The sequence below is a fragment of the Danio rerio genome, chromosome 22 (assembly GCF_052040795.2).
Source record: "Danio rerio strain M-AB ecotype USA chromosome 22, GRCz13ab, whole genome shotgun sequence".
Taxonomy (NCBI): Eukaryota; Metazoa; Chordata; class Actinopteri; order Cypriniformes; family Danionidae; genus Danio; species Danio rerio.
In genome coordinates, this window is record NC_141042.1 from 11,980,001 (window position 1) to 12,006,970 (window position 26,970).

General features: G+C 38.2%; 1 long non-coding RNA gene across 7 annotated transcripts in view; it reads left to right on the forward strand.

Moving 5' to 3' along the window:
- Positions 1–26,970, forward strand: part of LOC147831513 (uncharacterized) — a 267,831-nt gene that overhangs the window by 211,103 nt on the left and 29,758 nt on the right. For 4 of the 7 annotated variants that reach the window (XR_015521737.1, XR_015521741.1, XR_015521746.1 and 1 more), the window contains 2 exons: positions 17,577–19,851; positions 19,930–20,920. The exons of the other annotated variants lie outside the window; for them this stretch is intronic. This is a non-coding gene — a long non-coding RNA (uncharacterized LOC147831513). Of the gene's footprint in view, positions 1–17,576; positions 19,852–19,929; positions 20,921–26,970 lie in introns of those variants that run through there. 7 annotated transcript variants of the gene reach the window in all.

A 26,970-nucleotide genomic window follows, 5' to 3' on the forward strand; every position in this document is an offset into this window, starting at 1 on the left:
AATTCTCAGTTTACAATTCTCGATTTGTAGTATATATTTCAGGATTTTGAGTTTATATTTAGCGATTCTGAGTTTACATTCACATTTCAGAGTATACATCTCGCGATTATAAATGTATTCACAGTTTGTTGCCAAATTGTAGAGAAAAAATGTGAATTCACTCATGCAGTTCTGCCGTTATATAAAAATTTTGTCAATTCTGTTGTCATGTCAGCATTGCAAAATATAGCAAAGATGTAAACTGAGAATTCTGAAAGTATTTCTTGCAACTTCATCCTTGCTAGTTTATATCTCGCAATTTAGAGTACTCAGAATGTTTTTTATTTTTCTTATTTTTACTTTTCTTTGTTTTGAGTTATGGATTCTCAAAGTGAATTTTTCAGAAACTGAATTTTCCAGCTGAACAATAAGACCACCGACAGCCTATCAAATTCCACTGAATCTTACGCAGCTTGAGCAAATCAGCAGTGGATAGTAATATTTATCACTCTTTATCTGACCAGCCCTTACGTCTTTCACATCCTCCTCATGATTTTGCTTGTGTTTGTGAAGTCATATCACAGCCTTTGATCAGAAACACCCCATGAACAGTTGAAGAGCAAACGGCTCAGTCACACTGACCTTTACATGCTCGATAAGACAAGCGGCAGTGGCCACACGTGTCCGATAAATGTGTGTGTGTGTGTGGATGAAATTAACCTTTGCACGCCATTCAAGTCACACAGTCACTGATGCACAGTCATAAACTGAAAGAAAGAGAGAGGTTCCTGTTTTTCTGGAGATAATCAGCAGGGGTGAAGTTTAATCTCCCCCAGTTTCCAGTAATTAGACCGTTGACCTGGTGGCAGTAAAAACCTGATTTACACTTTTGGTAAATACCGTGTTCTGGGCAGCAAGTGCAGCGAGATGTTGCTGTAATTAATTTGGATGAATTTTTTTTTCATTTATTCATTTTCTTTTGGGTTTAGTCCCTTATTAATCAGGGGTCGCCACAGCGGTATGAACCGCCAACTCATCCAGCGTATGTTTTACGCAGCGGATGCCCTTCCAGCTAAAAACGAAAGAAATTATCATTTAATATGTGCAATGATCAGAAATGAAAAGACCAATGTTAAAAATAGATTGTAAACATTTAGGTAGACAGACAGATACAGCCGGTCAGTTTGATTAATTTGGTTTGCTGAAATGTTTTCCAATAAGTAATGGACAGCTAATTATTAAATTATATAATCTAAAATACCATTTTAAGACATTTATTTATAATTATATAACCATAATAAATAAATATTATATTTTAGTACTTTATAATAACAATATTTTGTTATAAAAATGATTATTATTTACCTTTAGAATATTATGAAATATTTTTAAATAAGAATTGCTTATTATTCTTCCTCAAAATGAACTAATTATTCTAAATTAATTTAAATATTTAATTTGAACAATTATCAATAGAATGAATACATAATTATGTGATAACAATATCACTGTTTATTAATTAATATTAATAATAATAATAATAATAATGATAATTATTAGTATTAGATTAGGTTGGCCAATCAGAGAAAAATGGGTGTTTCGGCACCGCCTACATGTGAATAATGAATTTTAACAACACTGGCTCATTCTGGAAACGTAGTCTCATGGACGTTTCTGCAGACCACGAATTATGTAGCCGGAGGTGCATATGGCTGCTTTCATTTTTTAAGCGAACTCTACGGGGTGGCATGATGACGCCTTTACTTTTTGCACTTACCTCCGTGTGGAGGGCTTTCCCGCTGCAACCAATTTGTCCAGTTAGCTTGTTGTATATGTCAGCGGACTTGAGACACAGAGAGGAGTTGACCAGGACGACCGGGTTCGAGTCCGCGGTTCCGGAGAGCAGGTAGGACAAAAACAGAATTCAAAAAGTAAAATGAACAAGTAAATAACAGGGTGAGAATGTGATACAATCCAAAAACGTGGTAAAAATCAGACAAGGGATTTTCTTTTTCTGGACGGCTTATGTAAATTGTTGGTTGGGTTTAGGGAAGTGAGCGGGTGGGCGGGTCAATCTGTAAAATTGGTTGGGTTTAGGGAAGGAGGAGGGTGAGTCAATCGATTAGTCGGTCGCCCAGTTAATTATTCAGTCAGACAGATGGTCAGTCGACAGCGGCCTCTGGTGGGTTTACGGGAGAACAGCGAGAGACATTTGAAATACAAAAAAGCTCACACAGCGGCCTCTCATGGATTCGCAAAAACGAAAACTGTAAAAATACGTACCTCCCGGGATGTATTTCGCGGTCTCCAGAAACGTCCATTGGACTACGTTTTCAGAATGAGCCTGGCTTGAACTTTAAAAGTTGTTTATCCGTTTTGCAAAAAAAGAAAATAGAGCTAAAATTCTGTTGTTTTTTATTTTATTTTATTTATTTTTTAAATGTCTGCTTTCTAAGTTTTCTCTTTTTTTTTGAAAATGGATATGGAATGGCCGGAAGTTGCCCTGATTCAACAAAAGTGTGTTATGTAATACATACATTGATTTATTGTCCAGGATATTGTCCTGCCTTTATACACTATTGCTACCATTTTTACAAGTTTTGATATCCCTCTCTTTATTTGCAGTTTGCAACTAATTTTATGATCCAATTACAGCACCAATAAACTTAATTGCATCTACTCTTTCTATTACTTCATTATCAAATTTTTAAATCTATATCATGACTACTTTTACATTTCCCAAATAACATAACCTTTGTTTTACTTATATTTAATGCAGTTTGTTTACGTCAAACCACAATTATTCATAAGTTTTGATCAATTCCATATGTTTCGGTAAATTATCCCCAGAACAAAAGATACTTGTATCATCTGCAAATAAAATCAACTTTTTTCACAACTTTGATATCTTACACATATCATTAATGTAAAATATGATACGATTTATATGACGATTTATGGTTGCCAATTTCCACGAACTGTTGCCTATTTTTTAAATAACTGCTTATCCAATCCAGGCCTACTATCGTTCTAATTTATTTAGCAATATATTATGATTTATTGTATCAAGTATCTTTTTTAAATCCATAAAAATTGCAACTACTTTCTCCTTTTTATCTATCCTCACTATTTTCCTCAATTTCTGTTAATGCCAGAGATAAAATTTTATTAAAAAGGTATTACATTGTTCTTTAATTTATTATCAGTAATTATTTAATTTAAAGGAATTTAATAACTATTATGGTACAGGGTTTCTGCAGGGTCTTAATATGTCCTAAAATGTCTTAAATCTCAAAATTCAAATTTTTAGGCCTTAAAAAGTCTTAAATCTACTGAAATATTGTGTTGTTGGTCTTAAATAATTTTTAATCAGGTCTTAGTTTTCCTTTGTTCGTGTATTGCTACCAAATCTGGCCAAAACCCATACAATCACCAACAACTAACTCTATTTATCACAATGTTTTAATTATTTTCCTTACAGCAACATTTGTTTAAAGGTTCTCTATGTTTTTACTGCTGAGGACACTGACCTGGACAGATTATTGTGCATTTAGTTTATTAAAACTTCTTTTAAAACGTTTGTTCATTTTTTTTTTATTCAATGGGGGAAAAAAAGGTGTATGGATACAAGTAGAGCTTGCTTGTTTTTATACAATATTTAAAATATTTAGCTAGGAAATCAAATCTAAAATATTTGTATTTTTTATTATTAATGTATCATTGTATTATTAACTTTATTAAATTATCTTTTTTTTTCTCGATAGGGCAAATAAAAATCTTTTCCGTCTGGGCCATTCCAAAAATTCCTTAGTCTTAAGCCCTTTACGGGTCTTAAATTTTAATTATAACGATCTTAAAAATGTCTTAAAGTCTTAAATTTAAACCTGCAGAAGACCTGTAATACACTGCTTATTATTAGACAATCTTTAATTATTATTTAATGTTAAAAAATAACAACAGTATTAATAATAATATTTTTTTTAATTTACTACTAAAATTATTAATATATTATTATAATATTTAGTTCTTGAAATTATTATTTATTATTTAAATTAGATTAATTTGACATGATTTTATGTATTAATATTTATGACAACTATTTATCACAGGTATTAATATTTGCATACCTCATTTATTTAATATGGTATTTATTTAAATTGATGCAATGTATGAAACGCTTTCTCAATACTCCAGTCCCGTGTGTTATTATTAGCAGTGCAGTTGTTTTTCCGGAGTCTCAGCTGCACAAACAGGCACAAGTAAACACTCTGGGACTCTTGCAATGCAGTAAAAACACACACATGCACCGTAATGTGATGTAAACAAGGGATTTGCTGTGTAGACAGAGCATGAACCCGCAACAGCAGCATGCCATGGCGTCAGCTGCATGCATCGCCGCTGTTATTCCAGACCTGTGTTTTCCTCAGCTTGTTTTTGTAACAGCTTTATCTAGGTGGAGATAAATCTGTGTTTTATCTCCTTTTAAAGGTACAAAGGCTCTTAAAACTGGCCAAATAATCACATATGGGGCACATTTTAAGCACAGTTGTTGTACAGTGAGATTGGAGATTTGCATGATTGCAGATTCTCCAAGTTTGATTTCAGTACCTTGGTAAATGTGTTGCTTAATCTGATTGATGCCGTGTCAGCACAATGCAGGTCAATGCTCATCATATTTATGTGCCATCAGAGAAAGTTGGCATTAAGTTGACAGTAATAACAGTGCTTGAATCTCACACAAAGATATGGGTGTGTTTGACACCATGACGGCAGACGTGCCAGTTATCACCAGAGAAACCAAAAACACAACTGGAAAGTTTAAGTTTGTCTGTTGCTGTGCTACATACAAACTTGCTACATGCTATGCTACATACAAAGAGGCAAATTTATGCAGAACATCTATAGAGAAACATACGTACATCTCATGATTCGGAGTTTACATCTCACAGTTCAGAGTTTACATTTCGTGGTTCGGAAGTTTACATTTTGCGATTCTGAATTTACATTTCGCAATTCAGAATTTGCATTTCGCAATTCTGAGTTTACATTTTGTGATTCGAAGTTTTCATTTTGTTATTCCGAATTTACATTTTTTACAATTCGGAGTTTGCATTTCGGAATTCGAGGTTAACATTTCATGATTCTGAGTTTAGATTTTGTGATTCTGAATTTACATTATGCAATTCAGAGTTTACATTTTGCAATTCGAAGTTTACATTTTGCAATTCGAAGTTTACATTTTGTGATTCGAAGTTTACATTTTGTGTTACCGAATTTACATTTCGCAATTCGGGGTTAACATTTCATGATTCTAAGTTTAGATTTTGTGATTCTGAATTTACATTACGCAATTCAGATTACATTTTACAATTTGAAGTTCACATTTCGGTATTCCGAGTTAACATTTTGTGATTCTAAGTTTAGATTTTGTAATTTTGGAGTTCCCATTTTGCGACTGAGTTTATATTTTACAGTTCAGGGTTTCCATTTAGTGATTCGTAGTTTACACTTTGCGATTCTGAGTTTACATTTCATGATTCTTTGTTTACTTTATGGGATTCAGAGTTTAGATTTCACAATTCTGAGTTTGCATTTTGCAATTAAAATTTGCATTTTAAGATTCGGAGTTTACATTTTGTGATTCTGAGTTTACAAATTATGTGATTCTGAGTTTACAAATTGTGATTAGGAGTTTATATTTCGCAATTCTGAGTTTATATTTTGCAATTAGGAGTTTACATTTCGCGATTCGTATTTTACAATTTATGATTCGTAGTTTACATTTCTCAATTCACAGTTTAAGTTTTGTGATTCGTACTTTACAAATTAGAAAATTTTTTAAACTTTGAAGGCAATATGTTAATATGATTGAGACAACGAGAAGTTGAATTTATTGTTAACATGCGAAAATTACAAACAAATGTTTCAGATACAGTGTGCAATAGCCTTTACTCTGTTTCATACTACCATGATAATAAGTTAAATACTTTAGCTCATCAATCAACATGATTTATGCAGCAGTCCAGTCTCGCAGAAGACCACAACTCCCATTATTTTACGCGCCCTCTAGTGGCATACATTACCATACTGCTAATTTAATGCGGTAATACAGGATTTTCTTTTTATATAATAGTTTTTAGGTTTTTTTGGGGGGTTTTCATCTATAGGAAAGTGTATGTGTGTGTGTGTGTGTGTGTATGTATATATATATATATATATATATATATATATATATATATATATATATATATATATATATATATATATATATATATATAAAGATTTTTTATGTAATTAAATTATTAGGACATTTAAGAGTATTGACAAGAAAACATGGGGAGCAATGAAAGGGGAAGGATCGGCATAGGACCTTGAGCCAGGAATCGAACTCGGGTCACCTTAAACACCGGAATGCCATGTGTCAGCGCACTAACCACTAGAGAGGAGTCTGGGTGCAGACCTGGTGCAGTGCAATCTGAGCTGCATCTAATGCTTTTTAATGCACTCACCTAACCCCACCCCTAATTCTACCCCTCACAGTGACGTCACACACTCCATTGAGTGCATTGTGTCTGACATTGCATCAATCTCAGCTTGCATCACAAAGGCTGCATCCAGACACTATTTAACCCCTGTGCCATTGGCTTTGACAGCATTTTTTTTCCCAAAAGTTGCCTTAAATACATGCACTCAGTTTTGACATTTGTTGGTCTGGAGCCCAGCTGTGTTCGTCAGCATCTACTGTGTGCATTAGTCCCATTGCTTTGTTTGTCCCATGCTATATTGTCAGGCCGTGCTAGTATTTGCGTGTGCTGTCATAGTGAAGGCCATGCACGTCTGTTTGTGCAGGTCATGAAAACAAATGAAAAACAAAACAAAAAAAGAGCACCACACACACACACACCTGCATGTAAAAAGAATGGCACAGGAAAATAAGTACACACGACATGCACACTTTGTCTTTCCCACCGACAGTAAACACGCATTAACTACGCAAACACGCAACATTACCTAGGAAAATATGCTCACCGTCCCTCATACACACAGAACTCTGATAACAGCGCGTGTGTGTGTGTGTGTGCACTCAAATGGGCTATTAACTATTGTGCTGTAACCACGGCGACTGGAGAGATCAACGTAACATGATCTATTATCTACTGCCAGGAGACTCAGAGGGAATGAAGTGTCTGTCGCTCTCATCGTCTTTGTGTTTACCGAAAACTCTGCTGCAACTTCTAAATGCATGTCTGTCTCTCTGCCTGCCTGCCTGTCTGTCTGTTTCACTCTTTCGTTCACTGCCAGTCTTTTTTTCTATGTTACTTTCTGCCTGTCTGTCTCTCACTTGTGGCAACTAGCCTGTGTATCTGCCTCTTTCTGTCTCTCTCTAAGCTTGACTCTGTCTTTGTCTCAGAAACTTGTTTGCATTTTTTTGTTTCTCTTTCTCTCTCTCTCTCTTGCTGTTTACTAAAGTTTGAAAATATCAGGAGTGTTAATGAAGTATCTAGTATTATATCTGAGAAAAATGAAAGGGTGTTGACCTTTTAAAAATTTATTTAAAGAAATTAGCTTATGACAATATAAGATATAAATTTAAGGATGTTTTTACACCTGCCTTATTCATTTCGGTTGAATCCCACTAGAGTTAATTTTCCCTCTTGGTGCGATTCATTTGGGCAGGTGTGAATGTAGCGAGTGGACCAAAAAAGTGGGCCAAAACCTCCTTGAAGAGAAACTCTCGAGAGGTTCTTTTGTGTTGAGAACATGATCCAAACTAGAACAGACCCAACTGCAAAAACTGCACCCTTTTAAACTAATCCAGCTGTCGTAGTCCAATGTGCTGTCCCATCTTATGGGTTGTGGAGGAAAATTATTTGTTGACAGTGCTTTACCAACACTTTTAAACTGATTTACACATCAGTTTAGAGAGAGAGAGAGAGAGAGAGAGAGAGAGACAGAAAGAGGGAAAAACATAACCTGATGGATCGCTGGCAATATTTCCGGAAGATGACCATGTCATAGTTTAGCTTAATTAATTCATGCCTCCTCAAGTGACTTGCGATGCGTCATTTGCAATGCATTAAAACATTGTTTTCAGCCGCAGTCACACATTCATTCTCAAAATGTATAGTTTGTCTGAAGTGATGTGTACTAACTATATAGTATACTATGAGCAGGGATACAATCAGCCAGCGCAGTCGTCCCTCCATAGTAAAAGCAACATATTGTGTCTGCCAGTTTGTTTACTTGCGGGAGTTCCATTGGCATTTTCCCACACATTAATTCTGACCAATCGAAAAGTAGTTTAGGAAATATGTTCAATAACTTCTGTCCAATAAGTTATGTAGATCATTTCACACATCTGCATTTTGGCTCTTTTCAACTGGTTTGGACCAAAGCAATCAGTGTGGTGTGAAAAAAGACCCAAAAACGCCAGAAAAATGCTACAGTGTATCTTTTGTTGCCCTTGGTCTGGACCAAGTTAACTAACAGATGTGAAAGCACCCTTATTGTTTTATTGTAATTCAGAAATTTTCCATATTTGTCAATTAAACTTTTATTTACCCAACCACTCCACATGCTTAAGAAACTGAAATATATTTAAATATATTTTATATAGTATATGTGAAGTTTATTCACAAACTAATTTCGAGAGGATTTCAAGAGTTCACACTTAGCTGATGATTGATTATAAGCAAGTTTGGCATGCTGTCCCAGGAGAGAGCCCTGAGCCCAAAGGTTCTTGAGCCCTGGGCTCAAGGGGGATTCTTCAAATCGAAGATGACTGAAGTGAAAAACCCTGGCTCTTTATAGTGGGTTAGGAATGGCCTAATTGGTGGATCATACATGCTAATGCAGAACCAGCCGTGTTCAATCATAATCACGTGCTCCTCTCGAAGTTAGTTTATGAATAAACTTCACCACGTGATTATGATTGAACTTGGCTGGTTCTGCATTAGCATGTATGATCCACCAATTAGGCCATTCCTAACCAGAGATGTATAGTAACGAAGTAGAACTACTTCACTACTGTACTTAAGTACTAAAAGGCAGTATCTGTACTTTACTGGAGTATTATTTTTTTCTCCTACTTCCACTTTTACTTAAGTACATATTTTACATGAGTTTAATACTTTTACTCCGATAGATTTTTTATGTGCTGCATCGTTACTCGTTACTAGGGGTGTCAAAATGATTGATATCAGTTCAGTAATAGGTCATAACCTGTTATTACGTGATGACGTCATTTATCTCCTATGCGCGATGTCGCAATACTATGGCGAAGGACGGAGGCGCGAGGGCGAGGCGGCACAGCATACCAGCCGCTAGTTTACTGTTAGGGAGAAATGTTATAAACACCTCTGCCTATCTCTCGCTCTCTCACTTTGGACATTTGACCCGCTGGCCAGTTTGTAAGGTAACTTTTCCTCTCTTCTTAGCTGTTAAAGCTGTGGATCCAGACATGAGCGTGTCTCATGTGCAATTAAGTTTTCTCCACTGTGTCTATTACCTGTGATAATCGCGTATTCTTCCCGTCATGGGTGAACAGCGCTTATATTTCTAAAGCCCTTTCTGTTGAGGACAATAACCAATCGTAGCCGTGTAAGACCCGCTTGTCAGCGCTCAAAAAGCAGGCGGGATAATATTGACATGAGTTTATTAGCTGTAAATGCTTGTGCTGTCTTCTGTGCATGAGTTTTGTTTGATACATCCAGGAAGAGTGTTTTCTTTGAGCAGGTCAAATTAAGGGCACAGTTTGTATATCTGACTGCTGTATTAAAGGACAAAATTTTATTACAAAAAACCCTTTAACTGTCACACCAAGACAAAAGCAATATACATTTTTTTGATTGCATTTCTTAACTCCTAATGTCGCTAGTTAACACAATCAGTGCATTTTTATTCAACACATCACATTATTTCTAAAATATCAGCCTCTACCAAATGGTTGAGATGTTGGTTTATGGTAAAAGTACCAGAATTAATAAATATACTACAGAAAATATGAACTGTAAGACCAATTTCATTAAAAACATAATAAAAATAAAAAAAATTATTACTAAATCATAGCCATAAGCCATAAAATATTTCAGATTTTCAATTAGCACAGTAATATACACATTTTCCTGTTTTTTTTTACAATAAAATCAAAATCAAGTGAATTTGTGAAGCAGGATTTAGTTTGCTTGTTTAGTTTAGTTTCACGAGTGCTTCCAGAAGACAGAACTCCTGTTTATTGTGGTATTAACCAATCAAACTTCAAAACTCCCAAAGTGTGAGTGTGTCTTTGTGTGTGTGTGAGTAAGAGTGAATAATGTGTGAGTAAGAGAAAACAACAGTGTGATTGTACCTGTGTGTGTGTGTATGTGTGTGTGTAAGAAAGAGAGTGTAAAAATAATTGTAACCTATGTAATGTCCCCACAATTCACAAAAATGTGTGTGTGAGAGAGAGATAGAGAGAGAACTGTGTGTGTGAGAGTGTATGAATGTGTGAGAGTGGGGAGAGAGTGTACATTTAGGTGTGTGCAGGGCAGTGTGTGTGTGTGTGTGTATGAGAGAGAGAGAGAGAGAGAGAGAGTATGTATGTGAGTGAACATGCTTAATTATCTCTTCAGTGAAGGGATTTTCTGGTAAAAGGGCCTAACGATGTGAGCTCTTGTACCATAGAAACTATTTACAGAGAAAAACAGTATCGTAAGCCCTGTTTCTTTTTGTTCTGCTTAATCAAGTACCCCAAAAAAGATTTTTAAAATAAACAAAACAATTAGTGTATTTTGACTGCTTTCTTTAATAACTACATTACACAAAACTTGTACTTTTACTTTCAGTACTTGAGTAGTAAATTTTGAAATAAACTACTTGTAATACTTAAGTACAAAAAATGTTGAATACTTTTGTACTTCCACTTAAGTATGGTGCTTAAAGAGCACTTCTACTTCTACTCAAGTCAATTTTTGATAAAGCACTTGTACTTTTACTTAAGTATGGGTCTCTAGTACTTTATACATCTCTGTTCCTAACCCATTATAAAGAGCCAGGGTTTTTCACTTCAGTCATCTTCGATTTGTAGAATCCACCCCTACTTCTTCACCTTTCCCTCCATAGGGCGGCACGGCGGCCCAGTGGTTAGCACTGTTGCCTCACAGCAAGAATGTCACCGGTTGTAGTCTATTAACAGGCCGGCTGTCGTTTCTGTGCGTAGTTAGCAAGTGTCTCCCGTGCTCGTGTGGGTTTTCGCCGGCACAACAAGTGAATTGATCATTCTAAATTTAGCACTAGAGTCAATCTAGTGAGGGGGGAGTTGTCGAAATCTACCTGAGCTCAAGCCTCCCCTCTCGCCCTGGAAAAGGGAGGGTAGCCCAGGGCTCAAGGACCTTTTGAGCTCAGGGCTCTCTCCTGGGACAGCATGCCAAACTTGCTTATAATCAGTCATCAGCTAGGTGTGAACTCTTGAAGTGAAATATCGTGTCATTCAATTGAAACTTTTTTTGGAAGCATTAAACATTCTTGAAAAAGAAGTAAACTTTAAATCATTAAGAGTTCAAATTCTATTTTCTATGCTTTCATGTTCATGTAATTTTTTTTTATTTTAGTCAAGTAATTAGATTACTTACTGAGTAACTGAGTAACTTTTCTGACAAATTGATTAGAAAAGTAACTTGAATACAATTGTAATGATGTAACTAGAAACTAATTACAATTCTGAAGTAACTTACCCAACACTGTTCCCCATATGTCAGTCTATATATAGCTTCATTTTAACCCACCTATTTTTATGTGCATTTTATGTGCACTCTCAATTTATAGACATCTGTTTATTTCTCACACCATTTTTTTATCTGTCTCTCTCTTAGCTTGTCAGTTGTTACGTCTCTCTCTTTTTCTGTTCAGGATTTCTCTCTATCCCTGTCTGTCTCTCGCTTTGTCTTCCTCAACCTGTCTCTCTCAACAACCGGTCAGTTTCTATTTCTACCTCTTTATTTAAAGGCTTGTCTCTCCCCTCCTGTCTTTTGTCCTGTTTCATGCCCTGTCTCTCTCACAGATGCTCCATCTGTCAGTCTATCTCTTTGTCTCTTTAAATCTGTCTTGCCGCTTGTTCGTTTTTCCTGGCCTGTCTGTCTCCATCAATCCATGCCAATCTATTTTTCCATTTCTTTTTATGTTCTCTCTCTCAGCTTTTCTTTATATATATCTCCCTTTCTACCTGTCTTTCTCTCACTTTGTGTATTTTGGCCTGTCTCTCTTACTGTCTGTCTACCTGCCTCAGCTGCTCTCTTTTTGCCTCCCTTTATAACCGTCTACGCTTGTTTTTTCTGCCTATTATTCTTTCAGTCTCTCAGCCTGTCTACGCTCAGCTTGTCCATCTGTCTATGCTTGTCTCTCTCTCTCTCTCTTTCACTCAGCTTTTCTCTCTCTCCCTGTCTCACCCTCTCTCTGACGTTCCAGGGATAATGTAGGAAGAATCTGACCTAGATACACACACACACACACACACAGTCCAGATTAGTGGACATGACGTTATATGCACTATATACCCTCGGATTAACACACTAACATCCTCCTACTGCCAACTCAACCGTGAAATGTACACACACACACACACAAGCACACACACAGAGTTTCTGTTTATCTTTGCAGTCACCGATTCACCACAAGGTCAATCATTAAGTCCATTTAGGCTGCACAATATTGGAAAACTCTAAGATTGCAATATTCTGTGCATATATACTGCGATAATATCACAAGATGATTTAAATAACTCTATTTGGGAAGAACTTGTAATTTGACATTTGATAGGGAGTGCATCCATCTACATAAAATATAATAAATCTAATATAACATGACAGGCAGAATTTAATGCAATAGAACAAAGATACAAATGAAATAAACAGTGCGTTATGGTTTATTGGAGAGTCTAAACCATATTGAGGAACAGAAATGCAATAATCAAATGTTAAAGAACACCGTATACAGTCGTCGACATTTGAAGTGGATCAAAACTTTTCATCAAAGATGTACTAAACTACTGAAGAGCATTCTTGTCTTAGAAAAATGTTTTTGATCCGCTTCAAATGTTGACTACTGCAGTCAGTCTTCATTGTGGAAGTAATAAATACAATTAGTTAAAGCTACACATTTTAGAAATTTTTTTTGTGCCCAAATGGTTTAAATTTGATTGAAATCTTACACAGTCACAGGCCTTAAAAATGTGCGCTCTATTATGGTTAAACTCTGCATGTGTTCTGAACATAGACTGTAAAAAATATGGACGTAGTGTCCATGATGTCACCCATAGGTTTCTGAAGAGTGCAAATGAAGCTACAAGTGGGCATGGCCAACTGGCGCCATTTTGTTTGCATTTGTTTGTTTGGCACATTTTCATCATCGTTCCAACCGGGGGTAACCAAATAAGGGAAAAAAGGCGGAGCATGAGCAGAGCTACAGATGCCTGCTAGCATTTTGTTAAGACAGGCTTTTCTTTGAGAGAAATGTTTAAAGGGTCACGAAACACCAAAACACATTTTTTGAGTATATGTGGTCGGATATGTGTCCCATACTGCTAAAAACACTATTAGGACACCTATATTTCACTAAAGTGTAAATTGGTTGTTTTTGTGTTATTTCAAGCAAATTCGTACTTCCGGTTTGAAATGAATTTTTGAAGCTGCGTCACGGTCATGACATAATAGCGTGTATTCCAGCGTGCAGACTGGGCGTCTGTGCCAGAGTGAGTCTTATTACGTCTTACAGTGTGATGCATTAATGCATGAGTAAGGCTTGGTTCTGCCAATCAGCACGCTCTATTTTGCAACTTCATTAATATTCATTATTGTCACAGTGTTTAGACGACAGAGACGCCACGTTGTGTTGGCAAAACAAGCGTGAAGTGTGGCTTTTATAGTTTACTGCAGTTAAGTTTTGTTTTCATTTTCTCTCTGTGAGAGCGCAGCTGGAGTCACGTGTGGGTTAACAGTGTACGCGACGCTCGACAACAATAACTTACATGTATAAGGAGGACTATTGTTTACCTGAGAGCTGTTCTCATCTGCAAACGCTGAGATCCGGATTCGCTTTAGTCTCCTCTTAATAAAGACGCGGCTGTAGTTGCTGGTGATTGTCCGGTCTCTACAGATTTGGTAAGTGAGCGACCAGTGCTCTTTGTTTATTCAGTTTGTTCGTATTGAACCAAGTTAACTATTGCACCGAGTGTAAACATGTTAGCACCACAACCAAACTTTAACCTCGTGTAGGATTTTCACCGCATTTAGTGACCGGAATAACACACGCGGTTTTCTGACGCTACCTGCCGAGTGCATCCAAGTTTCCGGGAAATGCTGAGTCTTTTTTTCTCTCATGCGCCGTGCGGTATCAAACATTGCATGAAAAATACACGCTTAGAACAGATCCTCGAATCAAATGTTTCGTTTGTCGTGTGGGACATGAATGAATTCCCTGAATGAAAGAGCCAAACTGCAGTTAACCATTTAATAATTTAATAATTTAATAATTTGGCAAATAATTCGACTACAGATGTCCATGTAAACACAGTCACTTTGTCCCGTGTGTGTGTGTGTCTGTGTGTGTGTGTTTTGACTCAAAATAGACACTCGCCCAAAATAGTCACGCCCAAATAGACATGAAAACGGTAATCTCTTCCACATACTTCAAATATAGTCTGTGTTCGTAAATGCAAGACTATTGATGAAATCCAGGAATAACACGACATTTCAGATGACTGTTTTAAAGCCCACAGCTAATCAATCTGTTGTGGAGTGCATTACAGGTCTAAAGAAAATTTATAAATGATAAATTAGCTTAAATAAAGTGCACAGTAAAGAGCACACAGCATGCCATATTATATGATAGTTGTAAGAAATAATTCCAAAAAGCAACTGACTGTGTAAAGCTACAATAAACAAAACAAAAATATGATGTATATGCCGAGTTCAGCGGCGAATCGTCCAGAATCAGCTGAGGTGAAGTGATGGCAACCAGACTTAATATAACTTAATATAACTGAAACTGATGAGTTATAAAAAAATATAGAGCGGGAGGTTGCTGCTTGGTTTTGAATGATGTTTTCTGTTTAACTATAGTCCCAACTCGACATTCGTTTCAAATGCACACATGTGTTATTGATGCTTAAATGATATTGTCATAATTGTCATAATATAGATATTAAAAAGTAAAATCAGCTTTTAGGGTCTACTAATATTTTTTGTGGGTAGTTGACAAATATGCAGTAAAAATTGCTTTTTAAAATACAAAATTTGAACAAAAGAAATTATGCATTTATTAACTTTTGCAGTTGTTTCTCAGTTTTTTTGTACCGTAAAAATGTTCTATGGTTTGACATTGCAAAAATTAACAAAAAAAATTCTCTAATGATGCATTCACACCAGATGTGAATAAAGCATCAAGCACGAGTAATTCACATGTTAAGTCAATACAAAGATTTGAAAAACATCATGCAGCACAATTTACACAAATGAAGTGGCGCAAATGACGCGATTCCTGCGAATGAAGTGGCGAGAGTTAAACAATTTGCGCATTTGCCCCAATTGTTCCTGTTAAAAAATCTGAATGTCAGCGGACATTCGTGCCGCAATAACCAATCAGGAGCTTTCTCTTGTAGGGGCATGATTATGATGTAGCGCCTGTTGTTGGTGTCCCGAGGGGAAATCCTTTTGCCGACACCGGACAACAGTTCATCAAACTTGGCCTGGCTTAGTCCGAAGCATGGCTGAAAGCCTCCATCATCCAAGTATAGTTTCTGGAGGAGTTGATGAACTCAGAGCTGGGTGCACCTCTGAAAGAATCTCGAGAACTCAGATATAACGCAGAATAAATATACACTGATTTTCAGCACGTTTGTCGCAAGTTTAATGACGTACAAAACGGAATGCCTCAACTTTGATCCGCCTGTTTACATGAGTCACATATCCAATTTATATTGGATTTATTTCCACATATGAAGGAGGTCTGAAATCAATCTCTAAATATCCGAATCCATGCATTTTGTGTGTGTGTGTGTGTGTTTACACGGTCATAGAACCAATCCGATCTGTTTCACATATGAGCAGAAAATCGGAATTGCGTCACATTTAACTGGCAGTGTTAACGGCGGCCTTTGTGAAGTAAACAATGTTTGATAAGTTTAAGTCAGCCACTGTAAGACTTGTTTTTTCTGTTGTTTGTCTTATTTTTTTGGCATCTACATGTACATCAGAAAAAAACAGAAAAGTGGGCGTGTCCAGCTCTGTTTAGGGGGGAGTGTCGGAGGAGGGAAAGAGGGAAGGTCTTTAAAATTTGCATAAAAATGGGAGTGTCGGTTTGGGCATGCGCAAATCCTGATTTCACAATTTCCAGATGAGAAAAGCTCTCGGGTAAACAATGTTCCTTAGACACAAATTTGTGTCGCGCATCGCGTGCACTGTAATCCACACGTGAGTCGAGCTGCGCTCTCATTGAAAATGAAAACAAAACCTTCATTGTAGCAAATATACAAGCAACACTGACGACCAGTATCTCCAAACATTTCTTGTTCTCCCGCTTGGCAACACAACGTGGTGTCTCTCTGCCGTCTGAACACTTTAACAGGTAAAAAACAGTCTTCGAAGCTCTATCATGCATATTAATGAGGTTGCACCGCATATAGAATAGAGTGTGCTGATTGGTTTGAACCAAGTCTTACTTATGAATGAATGCAGCACACTCGGAGACTTCACAAGGTACTCCCAGGTACAGATGTCAGGTCTACACGCTGACATCTCATGGCCGTGACGCAGCTTTAAAATTCGTTTCAAACCGGAAGTACGAATTTGTTCGAAATAGCAAAAACAACTAATTTTCACTTTTTAATAGTCCTAATAGTGTTTTTAGCAGTGTGGGACAAATATGTGACTGTCCACAGCTCAGAAAATGTGTTTTAGTGTTTTGTGACCCTTAAGGACTGATATTTTATTCTATCTAATTTCTTAAGCAAAAACGCATAACTTCCATCCATACTACAAGCATTGACCACCTTCATAAATGAATTCCTGTTCTGACCTCAAGCTTAGGCAAACAACTGACAAAGCACCAATCAGCGGCTGCATTTTTAAGATGTCATCATGTAGACTTCTTACAAAGTATTTTACAGTATTTTTAAAAATACAAGTATTTTGATACAAAATATTAACCCGTTTTCATACCCTATCAAATACAAATTACAAAATACTATTTTGTATTTAACATGTGTGTTTGAAATACTTGTATCATAAATACTGTCCATCCCTGCTAACAGCTGTAGTTTAATGTATGAAATGGCTATACAATAGAAGAAAAAACAGAATGCAGACTTTACTTTTAGCACAGACAGTGGGGCTGATAAATAAGCATGAAGAAGCACCATCAGATATCAGAAACATCAACATTTGAGCATCAGCATCAATATTTAGTCTAAACACAGAGACGTCTGTGGGAAACACTGAACGCAGGTTACGTTAGGACAGCGGTCCTCAGATCACCACTCATCTCGTCTTCAATCTTCTCTCTCTCTCTCTCTCCCCCTCGTCTAATCTCGCCCCCCACCTCTCTCTCTCCTCTGAATTGATTAGCATTCATCCTGATGTGCTGCTCGTCCGTGGAGAGAGCTGATGGCGTGCTGATGAATGGCTGAGGAGAGAGGGCGTCGCTCCCGAACGGACTCGCTGACATCCTGCATTAACCAATCAATAACCAGACACACGGGACCGAGCGGGGGGAGTCCTGCTCGCCCAATCATTTGCATGCGCCCGACTGCTATAAAGGAGACTGAAAGGAGAAAGAAAGCAGTGTGAGAGCGGGCGAGAGCAGAATGCTGTCGTAGGCGTTAAAAGAGCGAGAGAGAAGGGAAAGAAAGGAGAGACAAGCCGCAAGGGCAGCGGTTATTTTATCACAGCAGTTCTTCATTTTCACAGCGGTTCAGCACAGCCAGAGGCACCGAAACCCAATCTAACACAAACACACGCACATTTATCTCGCTGTCTACATGGAGACTGCCCATTGACTTCTATTGTTTTTAAATTTAAGCTAATTAGAATTAATATAGACTAACAATGCCCTAAATACACACATTTCAGCATATTTAGAAATGCCTGCATATTTTTTGTCTTATTATTATCATTTTAAAGATGACACAGGAGCCCTTTGGCAATGATTTGAGGACTAGTTTTGTGGTGTTATTTGGAATGCCATAATATAAGAATATGACAGTCATTATAGCATGGTATTCAAAATACTTTAGTAATACTGCTCGAAAAATAAAGGGAACACTAAAATAACACATCCTATATCTGAATGAATGAAATATTCTTATTAAATACTTTGTTCTTTACATTAAAAGTGCTGACAACAAAAACACAAACATTATCAATGGAAATCAAATTTATTAACCTATGGAGGTCATGGAGAATTGGAGTCACACTCAAAATTGACGTGAAAAAACGCACTACAGGCTGATAATGTCCTTAAAGCACGTCTAAATGAGTGCCTCCACATGCCTGTATGACCTCCCTACAATGCCTGGGCATGCCCCTTAATGAGGTGGCAAACTCCTGGACAGTCTGTGATGCAACTTGGCATTGGTGGAGGGAGCGAGATATGATGTCCCAGACGTGCTCAATTGGATTCAGACCTGGGGAATGTGCAGGTCAGTCTCTACCATCAACGCCTTCGTCTTGCAGCAACTGCTGACACACTTTAGCCACATGAGGCCTAGCAGTGTCTTGTCTTGACTTAAGCGTCGAGTGATCAGGATAACCCATGACGCATACAATGCGCGTAGCCATGCATTAATACTTCCTCGTGCTCTTTCTGTTGCTGTGCAATAACACTTTCCAAACGCTAGTTGGCAGTAGGTGTTTATGATCCTCTGCATCAAGTTTCTTCACTGGTGCTTTGTTTTATCTGAGCACTACCTTAATGTAGAAGTGGCTCAAACTCGCTCATTTTGAGGTGGGAACCGGCGAACTTTAATCATAAAGTAAACACTAAACAACAGTTTCATCTGAAGCTTCTTCGCGAGACTCCACACTTGTAAACACTCGCTCTACTGGGCTGAGCCCCGCCCACACTCTTCAGCTCTACCAAGCCAACCAATTACAGAGCTTGCGCTATGCATCATTGTGACGTGTAGTTAAATTTTTTGAGAGGTACGCTTCAGCATCACCTACGGCCACGGCGGGGGCTATGCAACCACGCGTAGGCTACGCCAGAGCATACATGCTTGATGCAGAAATATAAATCAGGCTTTAGGAGGAACCCAGGGCCAACCGCACTGGCATATGGTCTCACAAGGGGTCTGAAGATCTCCTCTCGGTACCTAGGGGCAGTCAGTTGTATGGCATTTTACAGAATAGTCATAGCAATAGCAATCCCATGGTAATTTCTAAACTAGTACTGTGGTGTGTGTGGTGAGAAGACTTTCATGTGGTGCCATGGTATTTTTGTATTTACTTTTGTATTTACTTAACTGCTTGAAAACCTTGGCAGTGTTATATTGTAAAAATATAGCAATATTGTATTGGTTGATTGTACCATGGTATACACTACCTAGTGTGGTATGTTTGTGTGTATACGTGTTTAGAATTGATGGCAATAAATACTGATGTATTACAATGTAGATTCTGTTGGATATGTCATACTATAACCATAACATTTAACTGGTAAAATTTCAATGAATAGCAAAGTATTAGCTCCCCGTGTTTGCGTGGGTTTCCTCCGGGTGCTCTGGTTTCCCCAACAGTCCAAAGACATATGGGATAGGTGAATTGGGTTGGCTATATTGTCCGTAGTGTATGTGTGTGAATGAGTGTTTATGGGTGTTTCCCAGTGATTAGTTGCATCCGCTGTGTAAAACATGAGCTGGATAAGTTGGCGGTTCATTACGCTGTGGTTACCCCAGATTAATAAAGGGACTAAGCCGAAAAGAAAATGAATGAATGAATAACAAAGTATTAGCATGGTAACACTCTTATAGAGCATTCACTCTCATAGGAAACACCTGGGAGAGTAACTGGGGGTTATTACAAAACCTTTAAAGCTTTATAACTTAATTTAAAATATCTACCGAATACAGGGTTAAAACCATGGAAGAACTGTGGTATAACCTTGTGAAAATAAAACATAGCACCACAGTATTTCTGTTGTGAGACAAGAATATGAACACACAATAACGCGGGAAGTTTCTCGACATCGCATAGATTCATCTGTTTATAATGCAGTCTGCGAGCTCTCAGCGTGCGCGCCCTCGCAACAAGGACGTCTAGAAAGGTCAGTTCTGCAGCATTAGAGCGCGGCGGGGTGTGTGTTTGTGTGTGTCCGCGAGCAAGGACGATCCCATTCATCTCTGCTCCGCGCCGCTAATGCTGCTGATGAGAGAAACCCAACCTCATAAACAAGGTAAAGGGGAAAAAAACTCAGGGGAGCTAAAGCACGGGCATCGGGCGAGTGTGTGCGCGCGCGAACGCGCGGCGGTAATGAGTGTGCGTGTGGCGGCAATCAGAGTGTGCTGTGGAGTATTCCCCCGCTCGCCGAGCTAAAGGGGTAATCAAAATTTAATTACGCAGAAAATGAAGGGCAAAACCCCACGATCCAGGACCACACAAGCGACCGCTGATTGGTGGATGACAGATACACGTTTGAGAGAGAGAGAGAGAGAGAAGGCGGGAAATTAATTCAAGGATAGCAACTGCCGTACTTCTTTCTCGTCTCTAAATGATGGTCCACAGGATGTTCCTTAGATAAAATGGATTGTTCTTCATAAAAGACAGCTATCATATGGTTTGAGGCACTAGCAAGGACAGACATTTCAAAGTAAGTTCTTGGCACTTTGGTGAAATGGGGTGGATTCAGTGCCGAATTAAACATTGTTCATGTTCTGTTGTAAATATGTACCAAAAAATAAATAAATAAAAATAAAGATAAGTTTTAAATATGACAGTGTGAAAGCTAAGCTAACAGGGCTAAATGTACAATTGACTTTTTTGGTCTATCAAAGGAACCAAACTACAAATGTGAAGACTTCTCTGGGCCAGTTACTTAATAGTTTCTTCATCACTTTTTACAAGATCTCAAAATAAGTTCCCACATTTAGGCTACATTCCTGTCTGGAGAATTGTAGCATTTAGATATATCCAAAAATACTCAATCTGTAGCATTTCTCAACTAATATAGCAGGTTCAGGTAAAAATGATAGAAAATTTATTTCTCAGCGATCATTCATTTTCATTTTGGCTTAGTCCCCATATGCCTATCCAGCATATGTTTTACGCAGAGGATGCCTTTTCCAGCTGCAACCCATTACTGGAAAACACACTCATTCACAAACACAGTCACTACAGACAATTTAGCTTACCCACTTTACCTATATCGCATGTCTTTAGACTTGGGGGAATCCGGAGCACCCAGAAGAAACCAACGGCAACACGTGGAAACACCCCACCAAATGACCCAGCCGGGGCTCAAACCAGCGACCTTCATGCTGTGAGGTGATTATTCTACCCACTGCACCACTGTGAAGCTATATAAATACAATTTTACCAGATTACTTAAATATCTCTATTTGCAAAGTCATTACTTTAGATTGATTGAGATGATTTTGTAAAGGAGTAAAATATAAATATATATTTTTATGTAGTTTATTATACATGTAAGATACTATGATTGTAAATAAACACAATGGAGCAAACATTAAAGTAAAATAAATTGTGTTTTCTGTTTTTTTTCTGTTGAGAGTCTACAGTATTGCAGGTACAAAAACTGAAAAATAAAATGTCAAACATCACTGCATAGTCTTTATATAAGTCATTCATTTGAAAATAACCTTTATTAAACTTCTTTATGCACAACTAAAAGGCTTTGAACTTTGAACTCACAGGCCTTAAACACATGCAGATGATAAACTTTCACTCTTACGGTTCAATTCTGCAATGTTTAAACAAATCTTGTGTGTTTTGACCTGTGGTTTCTGGTCATCTATAATGCCAACTCAACATTGCATATCTAGTAATGTGCAGGGGTGGACTTAACCAATAAGCGAGTTAAGCAGCTGCTTAGGGCTCCAGGGCATTAGGCCCCCTGACCAATGCTTGTATTAATCATAAAGCCCTTTTATATATTTTATATTGTATGCTTTAAATCCGTCTATAACTGTTAAGATTTTAACATTATTACTTCATTTCAAAACCGCGGACCCTAATGAATAATGAAACTTTCCATCCGTAGTCCACATGTTGGAGGTGTGATGGCTTCAAAGACACTGCCAGTCCAGTGTTGCCAACTTAATGACATTTAAGACTCCCCTAGGGCCAAATTTTCAATAAAAACGACTACCGACTTTTTTTTTTTTTGGTGTTACTGGAGATTTGTAAACCTTCATGTGTCTCGGGTGATGCTGTCGGTCTCTCCCTGCTTCAGAACACTTACAGGCTGCCCAATACCACTCAGCCATCTCTCACACCTGCAGCCTTGAGAGCGGATCATTCCTCTGCATACAGACGACAAACGTTTTAACACCATGAGCGTGAGATATTTGAGGCAAGTTAGAGCTAAAATCTGCAGCACACCGGCCCTCCAGGACCGAGTTTGGACACCCCTGTTGTAGTTTGTGAACTGTTTTTTATTTGTGAATTTATTGCTTTTAATTTAACATTTAGAATATAAAGACTCCTTTAAATATTAAAATATATGAAATAAAATGTCAATGTTTAAATAGCCTATTTTTTAACATGCTGTTTATTTTCCAAAAATGCTAGGGCCCCGTATCTAGAATTGTTTAGGGTCCCTAAATCACTAAGTCCACCCCTGGTGATGTGACTACTGCAGACGCACACATTGCGATATCGATGCTCAAACGATATATTGTGCAGCTCTAGTTATCCCTGCTGCATCTCAGAACTGATCTCAGAATATTTACTACAAAATAACTTCAAAAAATACACCTCCCCCTGTAATTTAATATAAATAAACACGTTTCTTTTGCTCGATGAAAGAACATGTCTATTAAGGGTGTCGGTAAAAGTGACCATAACAGTAGCATTTCTCATTTATTCGTCACTATCACACCTGCTTGTCACAGCGGTCTGTCGGTTGAGGGTGTCCGAGGTGCTTAAGAGCTTGACATGGCTTCTCCTGACCTTCAACCCTCGCTTATCACCTGCTGCCGCCTGCGTGGCCGACTAACTCACTTAGCTGCGCTTGGCTCTCTGCTCTTATCAACGGCTACTCTGACAGACGACCAAGACACCGGAGAATAACTGCTTCACGTTGTCATCGGGAGAAAGGACAGAGAAAGAGAGGAACAAGTAAAGGGAATTGTCGAATACGGCAGCCTCAACACCCTACAGACTTTGATGGCCCTGAGCCCTGAGATGAAATTTCAAAGCGCCGTCTCTCTCGCTCTCGCTCTCCTCATCTTGCAGTCTCGCTGCAGAAGGCAATTACGAGTCCCTGGTCTCCGCGGCCGCCCACCTCCCTGCCGTCTCGTCTTTGCATTCCTCTTTCCTTCCCTCATTACCCACTTTCCCACTCTTTGCTTTTTCTCTCTCTCTCCGCTGTGAGTCATGCAAATCAGCGACGCTCGCTTGGAAAATATAACAGAATCATAAATAATTTTGGGGCAGATTTTCAAAAAGGTGGAGAGGATGCTTGGGGGGGTAGGAATGGCAGGAAGGCAGAGAGGGGGCATTTTAATGGAAAGGAAGTAATCATGGTGGGCCATTCAAGATGAAACGCCGTAGAATCCTTTGACGACTAAATGACGGCGTGCTGCGCACAGGATGCCCTTGAGCGCTGATCCGAGGTCGGCTTTTCTGTATTTAACTTCTGTGCGCAGATCTACCAAAACCTGATCTCAGATCTGCACCTAAGGGCACTCGCTTATTTCAATAACCAAATCCACAATGACGGGAAACCTGAGCTCTCGCAAGCCTGACCAGATCATATTCTGCTTCTCCCTGGAGATGCGAGATGTGATCTGAGGCCAGGTTTTAAACATAAAGGTTTCAGGAAGAAGAATGGATTGTATGGGTACAAAGAACTTTCTAGATCTTAAAAAAACAATCTGGTGCTATGGAGAGACCTGAAAGAAATTAGAGAAGCTTATAATATCTCTATTTCTATACCGCAGGAATGGCTTTCAGATTTAAGGAATAGGAGGTGTATTTAGTTACTAAAGTGTGTGATTAGATCAATCTTTTTGAAAACTTCCAGTTTAAACGAATGTTTAGGTTTTTATATATATTTTTATAAAGGTATTTTCCAATTTTTATCTCTCTATTCTGACCTTTATGACCTTATAACAATACTATCATTGCATATGAAGTTAAAACCCTCTAAAACTCCCCTCCATTGTAAATACAATGATTTCATAAACTAAAGTTTTTATTGTTTTTACAAAAAGAGACATTTGAACTTATTTTCAGTCGGACTACAATAGCTAAACCAGCCCAGCAGGCACAAGACGTCAACATGATGTCAGATTAATGTTGACCCCAAAGTCATGGGAATGTTGCATCTTATTTGGAAATGAAAATTGGGTTGATGTCAGGTTAACTTCCAACCTAAAATCAACCCAATATCAACATCTAATGATGTACCAGCTTGACTTTGTGTGGATGTTACCACTATGATGTCTATCAGACGTTGGGTTTTGGTTGTCATACCTGACGAATAATGTCAGTCTTTGACGTGGTTTAAGATGTTGGCTCAAAGTTGGATTTTTGTCACTTTCCAATACAACCTAAAATCAACGTCAATCGTCATTATTGGACGTTAAAATAACGTTGTTCTTAGATGCTAGCTAGACATTGAATTTTGGTCACCTGATGTCATGCCCTAAATCTAACCTATTATTAGCATCTTATGGCATTGCTCCTGCTAGGATAAGTGTGTGAACTAAATCTGCTACCAATAAACCATACAGTTACATTATATTATAACCATATGGTCATAATATACATTTAAACCTTACATAAATGAAAGTAGCTTTCCGTGATGCACCGATAGCCCTAAATCTGTGGTTGTAAAAATAATTACCATGGCAAGATGATTTACAGTATATAAGTGAGCCATTTATGTGTTTTAATTACGGCTGAATTGCCGTTCCGTTCATCACGCCTAATTTACAATAATCTACTGTAACCTAAATACTTCAACACACAGGTGGTGGCATAAATCAATAGCGCAGATATGTTTAAGCACTTTTTCGAGACAAAAAAAATATTTAAACGTACTCTAGAGTTTTCAAACTTGCCAGTAAATGCCTCTTGAGAGTGTTTAAGCATTTGCCTCCATCCATTGAGTGCGTTATTACATTCAGCTCCCTTTAAATCAATTTCCTAACCGAGTTATGCACTGAATCCTGGCACCATAGTAACAACTTTACAACAGTGATGATGTTTTGACCACCGCCTTGTGGTTTGTTTAGGGCCACAATGGAGGCGGCTCTTGTACACAGCATGTCTTGTTATTGTCACTAGAGGAATAGCATGTCCTACCCGACGCTTCTGAAGGGTTGCATTCTGGGAAGTCCCAGACGGTAACAGATGACCAGAAGCGAGAGCGCTGAGGAACCTGACAAGCTGCCACTGAAATAGCTCAGAGAGAGAGAGATGTCGAATACTCTGAAGACCGAGAGACTGTAATAAGATTTTGCTATTTCTTGTGCTCTGAGACGAGACACAATACTTTTAACTAGGAGGCAGCATCCGTCCTCTTCATTAGCCTATACTGCTGGTTTGTATCTGACTTTGTCACCTGCAGTTTTAAAACAATCCAGTTAAAAAGTACTGCTTGATTTTTACCTTTCATGCAGTGTTTAAGTGAAGTTTATTTATAAACAAATTTCGAGAGGATCACGTGCTTATGATTGTTCGCAGCTGTTCCAAATTTAGCTAATGACTGATTATCCTATTAGACGATCCTTAACTCACCATAAATAACCAGACTTTTCTCATCTAAATATCTTCGTCTTGAAGAAACCCCCCCACCCAACCCTACTTTCCCTCCTTTCAAACGGGCGTCACGGTGGCCAGCGATTAGCGCTGTTGCCTCACAGCAAGAATGCCCCTGGTTTAATTCCTTTCCAAACCAGACGGCATTTCTGTGCGGAGTTTGCTTGTTCTCCCCGTGGTCGCGTGGGTTTTCCCCGTGTCCTCCGGTTTCCTCCAACAGTTCAAAAACAAGCACTCTAAACAATTAATCCAAATACTTTAGCTAAACTCTGAGTACACCTTTCAGCATCCATATCTGACACTTAGCTACAACAAGCAAGAGGGGGAGTCATCGAGATCTCCCTAAGCTCAAACTCCCCTCTCGCCTTGCAACGGGAGGAAGCCCATGGCTCGAGGATCTTATAAGCTCAGGGCTCTCTCCCGGGACAGCACGCCAAACTAGCTTTATTATCAATCATCAGCTAAGTGTGAACTCTTAAAAGATCAAATTAGCATGAAATATCAAGTTATAGGTTGTTTTCAATCACGTGGTTCTTATCATGGCGATGGAGGGCAGGAAGAAAAAAATAAATGGGAGACATGGAGGAAAGTCTGTATTTTTGTGATTTACACCATATTTCAAAGGAGACGTAAATAGAAAATAAGCACATATGTTAGGCATGATTCTTATATCAAGAGGAGGGCCAAGTTTTACACTGAACTAAAACATATTTGCCTGTCATCCATGCAATACACACTGTATAATTACATTACATGAAAAATACTGTAGCGTGTGGAAGCATACTATAGATCAGTGGTTCTCAAACTGTGGTACGTGTACCACTAGTGGTACGCGGGCCTCCTTCTAGTGGTACGCGGAAGAATACTGAATAATTAAAGTTTTAGGCTAATTTATCTGGATGCGATGCAAAGCTTGACACAGAACATAGACTCAAGCAGGGCCGGAGTGGGACTCCTTTTCAGCCCTGGAGTTTCAAGCCTCAGACCGGCCCACCTCAGTTCACGACTGACTATATTA